Source organism: Eleutherodactylus coqui, chromosome 9 (assembly GCF_035609145.1).
Source record: "Eleutherodactylus coqui strain aEleCoq1 chromosome 9, aEleCoq1.hap1, whole genome shotgun sequence".
Taxonomy (NCBI): domain Eukaryota; kingdom Metazoa; phylum Chordata; class Amphibia; order Anura; family Eleutherodactylidae; genus Eleutherodactylus; species Eleutherodactylus coqui.
In genome coordinates, this window is record NC_089845.1 from 102,510,375 (window position 1) to 102,518,243 (window position 7,869).

Here is a 7,869-nt window from a genome sequence, read left to right on the forward strand (position 1 = left end):
AAAGATAACAGAAAGCAGTACAAAAACTTTCAGAGAGAGATAAAGGATTTTTACGTGATAATTTGAGTCTTGAGTCAGTGCAAGAGTGTTCTTGTGTATAGGAATAAATAAATGATTAAACAATGTGTGCTTGCAAAGTTTTGTGAGCAAAGCAGTTCCCTTCCTCTTCACCCACCCCCCCTTCCTCTTCACCCCCCCCCTTCCTCTTCACCCCCCCCCCCCCTTCCTCTTCACCCCCCCCTTCCTCTTCACCCCCCCCTTCCTCTTCACCCCCCCCCTTCCTCTTCACCCCCCCCTTCCTCTTCACCCCCCCCTTCCTCTTCACCCCCCCCTTCCTCTTCACCCCCCCTTCCTCTTCACCCCCCCCCCCCTTCCTCTTCACCCCCCCCTTCCTCTTCACCCCCCCCTTCCTCTTCACCCCCCCCTTCCTCTTCACCCCCCCCCCCTTCCTCTTCAGAGTTCAGCCAGAGAGAGAAGCAGAGGGGAATGGGTGATTAATCTTGCATAATCTGGCAGCAGTACTCGTTTGCGTGATTGGAATAGAAACTTGTCATGAATTAAGTGAATTACACTGTCTTAGAAATAGGAAGTTTAATGAGGAAAGATATAGGAATTTTAAGGTATATTCTTGCTGTTATTTGTGTAAATGTCAGTTCTATGATTGGTTGGACATGTGTATGATTGTTAAATGGTGTTACTGTTGTGTTTTCAGTGTGATAATGTCATGTAGGAGAAATAAGTGGCTGGTAACCTCTATGTGAGACTTAAGTGTTCCTATTATGGGAAAATATTAGCGATGCTGGCATTAGCTTTGGAATCTGTTGTACAGTTCTGGTGTTAGAAACAGTTAAAGTTTTGCTTTTCTTCTCTTCACTTCTCTCTCTGATAACAGGAATGTAGTGATTGAATGCATTTGTACACAGATGAGGAGAGTTGTAGTACTTGTGTGAATTTTTATGCTATGCTGTCTCGGCCAGTTGCCAGCATCCCTCTGCTTTTGTCCAGCACTAAGAGGGTTACCCAGCTCTGTCCTTCTCAGCTCACCTGAGGGGTTCATTAGTCATCACTCCCCTATTTCAGCTAAGCTGATGCACTTCTTTAGTGTCTTTCAATAGGTGTTTTTATTGCTTGTGACACTCAGTCTTCTCTGGCCACTCTGTTCTGTCTCAGTTTTGCCCCCCTCTCTGAGCTCTGTCTGACCTGTCTCTTGTCACCCATTCTGTGTTGTGCCTCTTTCAGGCATATCTGTATGTCCTGGTGTGAACAGTGTGCAGGTTCTGTATCTGTGTGAACTATCCCATGCTTCTGTGACTCCGTGGGTCTGCTGTAGGCTTTCTGTGCTGGCATTGTCGCCAGTTCTGCCTCTATCTGTATATTCCTGGATCTGTGTGCTCCTCTGTAGTTTGCCAGTTCCACCTGGTTCTGAGTTTTACCCCTTCAAGGAGAGTCAGACCTGAGGTTTCAGTGCAGGTTCGCTGTTATGAGGGCGATCACTCTGCTTATAGGTAGGGGTCTGCCATTCTCCCTGCAGCCAAGTTATCCTTTCCCTGTCCACTGTCCGTCTATCTGAGGAGTCGGCTACTCGGGGACTGTCTTTAGCTTGGTTTGGTTGGTCCATTGGATCCACAGTTTCCTGAAATCCATAACAGCAGTAAACATTGTGTGTGGAGGGATTATATGGTCATTAATATTTATATGAGAGAGAAACTTCACCGCATGGATGGATGAAGGCTAGTGACCAGTGTTCAAGCTGTGATAAATGTAAAATGTGTGATGCAGATATTGACTGGGGATAAAAATCTCTCTCCCCCTATGCATAAGACTTTAATGACCTCTAAGGGTAGGATGTGAATTTCAGCCACATTTTTGTTTTCCTATTTCTATGCCTTTGCATATGTCAGTGTCAGTCTTCACTGCATCTGTGATATTCTATTCATGAACTCAGGAGCTCAGGATAAGCAGTGATAAATATTGTCTCCCCAGTAAAACCTTTTCCCTCTTGCCGGCCCAGGCTTTAATGACCAAAAAAAAAATTGTTTCATTTTTTACTCCCTCAGCCTGAAATACTGGGCTATGGACATACTGCGCTGTCCTCATGCTGGCTTAGGATGGTTGGCAATGCCCCATAGCATATTACTCAACATGTCTTCACCCTGTTGCTTGTGTTGCACTCTCTTGTGTTAAAAACACTAGCTGCAGCTGGACAAAAATTCTGAGATAGGTTTCAATTTTCCTATGACAGTATTTGGCCCCATGATGTCTCAGTCAACACTGTCATAGATTCACTCAGACTTTGGTCCACAGAACATCACTTTTACCTATGATGCACCCTGCTCATGCCACTCAACGGGTCAGTGTTGCAACACCCACAATTCCGCTACCTTGCTGCCTATGGAAAAAGGGGAAAGGGGGAATAATTACCTGATAGTCATGTGTATCAAGCTGAAAGGAAAAAACTATGCACGAGCTAATGGCCCAGGAGAAAGGGGATTCAGTCATGTTGTTGATCAGTTATTAGGCAACCCTGATTTTGCACTCTTTGTGGATGGATCGAGGTATGGTCAAGAAGGCAGGTTCTATACAGGTTATGTTGTGGTCTCCTTACATGATGTGGTCAAGGCCGAACGCCTTACATTTCGCATGCCAGTCCAAGAAACCGAATTGTGAGCCCTGGAAGAAGCATGCAAGCATGCTCAATGGAATGCAGCTAACTCTACACAGACTCACACTATGCCTATGGCATTGCTCATGACTACGAACGCATCTGGAGAGCGAAATCATTCTTAAAAGCAAATGAAAAAGCAATTAAAAACAGTAAAGGTGTACAATCACTGATGAAAGCCCTCTTGCTGCGCAAGAGAGTGGCCTGAAAGCATAACAAAAGGCCACTCCAAGTATGGCACAAAAGAGGCAACTTCAAATAACCCGGCTGATCAGTCTGTGAAGACAGCCACACAGAAGCCCACACTTGATCCTTCAGGGGTTGGGGCGGTACAGGTACCTCCTCAGATGTCACCCCTGGTGAATTATGACCTGTTGATGCAGTTACAAAAGCAGGAGACCAGGGGGGAAATAGGAACAATGGGAACCAGCAGGAGGGACAGAGTCACCTGAAGATAAATGGATCGTATCCAACAAGCTCTGTCTTCCACAGGCCCCTATCCCGTCATGGCTCTGGCCTCCCATGGAAATACACACCTATCAAAAACAGATATGACAGATGTGGTTGCTAGTCACTGGTCTGCACCAGGATTTTGTATCACAACAGCTAAATACACACAGGGCTGCCTGATTTGTGCACAGCACAACATGGGTAGATCTCTATAGGCTGTCATGCAGTGCACCCCTAGTCCCGACTACCCATTCCAGCGTCTTCAAGTAGACTACTTCCAGCTGCCAAGGGTGGGCAGGTATGAGTTCATTCTGGTCTGCCTAGACCTGTTCTCAGGGTAACCTGTTACCATGCGGCGGTTGCTGGTCTTCCCGGGGCGGCGTGCCGGGTCCCGCGGTCGGGGCACATCCCCCTGGCTTGTTGTCCGGCTGCCAGGGGTGCAGGTGCCTGGCCGACATGATGCTGGTGGTGCGCGGCACCATGCACGCACGCACCTGAGAGTGCAGCTGCCGTGCATGAGCTCCCTTTTATTATGTTCTGTTGGGAGTTGGCTGTTTCCCTCTCTCCACCCCTGGGTGGAGGCTTTTGTTTAAAGGTCGGGCAGAGACTGGCAATCACTGCCAGTTATTGGTTTCCCTCAGTGTGCTAGCTAGTTTGCCTTGGTTGGTCTCCTGCTTCTGTCATCTTGTCTGCTATACTTTGCTATTATCTGCCAGGTTTTTCCATCTGCCTCAGTTCTGGTTAGTATTGCTCGTGTTGGTTATTTACATCTGCTTTTTCTGTCAATGTTCTACCCTTTCCATCCAGGTACGCCAGCGTCCCTTTTTCAGGCCCTAGTGAGAGTAGGGATCGCCGCCCAGTTGCCCACCTGGGGTTAGCCAGGAGTGGAGGCAAGTAGGCAGGGACAGGGGTTTTGGGTGAGATCTAGGGCACCCGGGCTGGCGTATCAAGGGTGGTATACCATAACATAATAACTGGCCCTTAAAATTGCTCTCCTATGGAGGCCATGAGTACCCTCGCAAGTCAGTTGCAGGATTTAGTGGTCGTGATCCAAGACCTGTCCGGTCATATGGTGGCCTAGGAGCAACGGGAGTTAGTGCATGTTTCTACCGCCCCTTCTATTCCTGAGCCCAAGTGTCCGCTTCCTGATGTATTTTCAGGAGAGAGGAGCAAGTTTTTTGTTTTTTCCACAGGCACAGAATCCCATCTCTAGTTTATATTATTACTCTGCATCTCATCTGACATTTCATTTTCCTCTGTAAATACACTGGAGAAAAAACTATTTAATAGATTTGCTTTCTCCTCATCACCCTCAACAATTTTCCCTACATTATTTATTAAAGGGACAATACTTCCAGTATTAATCTTTTTACTATTCATATAGTTGAAGAACAGTTTAGGCTTAGCTTTACTCTCTTTGGCAGGAAGTCTCTCTTTTTACATCTTTGCTACTTTTATTTGATTTTTATATTATTTATTTTTCCCTATAGGTTTTTAGTGCTTCTTCACTGCCTTCTTGTTTTAGTAGTTTAAAGGCTTCTTTTTCTGTTTACTGTCCCCTTTACATCTTTAATGAGCCAAATTGATTTTTTTTTCTACTCCTAACCCTTTTATTTCTGTAAGGTATGAACCTCTCACAGTAGGATGTTTTTAAACATTTCCCATTTATTGTTTGGGACATTATCCCAGTTAATAAGGTTGGGGGCACCATGAAGCTGATCGAACTTGGCCTTTCTAAAGTTTAGTATTTTCATAACTCCCCTATAAAACTCTCTTCTAAAAGACAAGTTGAAATGTATTATATTATGGTTGCTATTTCCTAGGTTCCTCCCAGCCTGCACCCCTATTATTTTGTCTGGTCTGTTGGTTAATATTAAGTCCAAAATGGCTGTCCTTCTAGTTTGATCCTATAAAAGTTGGGTAAGGTAATAATCTTTAGTAATCAAGAGAAAGTTGTTACCTCTATGAGAGCTGCAGGTTTCAGCTTCCCAGTTTACATCTGGATAGTTAAAGTCCCCCATAATAATTACCTCATTGTGATTTGCTGCTTCATCTAATTGCTTCAATAATAGATTTTCAGTAGCTTCTGTTATATTTGGTAGTCTATAGAAAACCCCTATGAGGATTTTATTTTTGTTTTCCCCTCCATGTATTTCTACTCATAAAGACTCCACATGTTCATCTCTGTCCTATATATCTTCCCGTAATGTGGGCTTTAAACAGAATTTTGCATAGAGACAAACCCCTCCCCCTATCTGTTTTTTATGATCTCTTTTGAACAAACTATAAGTTTGTAAGTTGGCCGCCAAGTCACAGCTTTCATTCAACCAGGTTTCCGTTATTCCCACTATGTCGTTGTTTTCCTCAGACAAATATTACGTCTAGATAGTCTACTTTATTGATCAGACTTCTTGCATTAGTCACCATATAGTTTAGAAGTTTTGGGTTATTTTTTATATTACGTGTATCCCTACTAACTGTTCTGCCACTTCTAACTGTACTAACCCCACCCAATACTCTATGCCCATTTCCATTACTTAGTCCCAGGTCACTGTCTACACTGTCTTCCCCTATATCTCTCTGGTTGCCCTCTCCCCAGTCCCTAGTTTAAATACTCCTCCAACCTTCTAGCCGTCTCCTTGCCCTGCACAGCTATACCCTCCCCATTCAGATGCAGCCCATCTCTATTGTAGAACTTGTAGCCAACAGTAAAGTCGGCTCACTTCTCCAGGAACCCAAACCTTTCCTTTCTACACCAACTCTGGAGTGCCTTGCTTGCTTCTCTAATCTCCCGCTGCCTTTCTGGTGTGGCATGTTGTGCAGATAGTATTTCAGAAAATTTTTCATAAGCGGTCCTTCCCATCAGCTTACATCCAAGTTTCCCTGAAATAGTTTTTAAGGACCTTTTACACTTACCTCTAACTTCGTCATTGGTGCCAATGTATATTATGACAGCTGGATCATGACCAGCCACTCCCAGTAATATCTCAATCCGATCCGTAATGTGTTGAACTTGAGCACCAGGAGAACAACACACCGTTCGACGATCCCGGTCTTTGTGGCAAATTGCCCTATCTGTCCCCCTAATAATGGAATCTCCCACTACCAGGACCCGTCTAGCCTGCCCTGCGCTCCTATTCCCCTTCTTTTAAAGAAACGTTTATTGGGTATTCTTATACAATATAATACAAGTATGCAAAGGAAGAGGCATCAACAGTATTTTATAAATATCAGTAATCAAAACCTTTAAACTCTTTCCATCCTTCATAATTACATATACCCCTCTATTTTATTTATTTATTTCCTCCCCAAAAATAAAGCCCAAGATTCCCAACTCAGGGAATTGTAATAACTAAAACATAAAAACTAAAGTTTTACACATGACACAACCATCATCACAGCAAGCATTTAGCATCCTTGCACATAGTGACAAGTAAAGAAGGAGAGACCTCCAAATTTCCTCCTGGCCAAGACGTTAGCCAGATATGCCTAATTTAGCAGGACAGCCTCAGGCCACATATGTCAATTTATATAGAAGGATGACCCCATTCACTTCACGTTGCCAAGCAGTCCTAGTAGGTTTTTTTGGGTGTTTCCAGTTAAGCAACATAACTTTTTTAGCATAAAGAACAGCAATTTATATAGAGTGCATGTTACTGTGTCAATAGAAATGTCTTCCACAAAGTCAAAGAGATAGATTTTAGGATTTAGAATATGCGGGGCCCCTAGATGCATCTCCAGGAACTCAAGGACATCTCTCCAATAGGCCTGCAAAATATGGCATTCCCAAAACATGTGCATGATGGTGCCCACACTCACCATTAATCTTGGGCACAGCTCAGGATCGCCCTTGATCAGTGCGAGAGGCAGGTTTATCCAAGTCAAGTTCATACACAGAATCTATTATACTCGTTCGCCTGTGTACCATGGGCTAATTCCCAATGCAGACTGCCCAAGATTAATGGCGAGTGTGGGCACCATCATGCACATGTTTTGGGAAGACCCCTTGTCAGTTGTCTATAAAAACAAGAGAGTAGCTTTAGAGTATTGGCCACCTGTGCCAGCTCTTCTAGTTGGGTCAGTGCAAGGGGTATGTTCAGGGCTCCAAATTGGGCTCCGAGGGCATGACGGAGTTGAAGATATCTAGAGGGAGTTACTAGGAAGGCCCGATCGTAATTGTGAGAAGGTACTAAGAACACCACTCTCAACCATATCCGAGAGGGTAGTAATCGCATGACATCTCCAGAAGATAATGTCTGGCATTCTTTGCAAGTGCAGATGGTTAGGATTTCTTCACAGCGGAGTATGAGGGGACCATTTTGCTGCCTCGTCCTGTATCAGGTGGAGGGCTATACTCCAAACTTTAGGGGTCACCCACATAGGTATAGGAAGGGTATTTATGCGTGAAGCCTGGCCCCTTAGCAATAATCCTCTCAGACTTTGTTTAGGATTACTATTCTGCACTCAAGCCCCACTACTGGGTTATAATCAGTAGAGGACAGCCACCACCTCGCACATACCAGTTGACTAGCCAGGTAGTAGTAGTGAAAATGGGGGAGGGATAGCAGAGAGAGAGTTTCTAGTTTAATTCTCAGGGTGGGTCCTCACCACAGTATATGGAGGAGTATCTTTTCGGAGAGACGTAAAAAACTTCTTAGGGATCAAATGGTGTATTCTAGAATATGTATAGAAATTAGATTTATTTGACCCACTAGCGTCAGTAGGAGTGAAACCCATTGAATTGCCATACCTCCTGT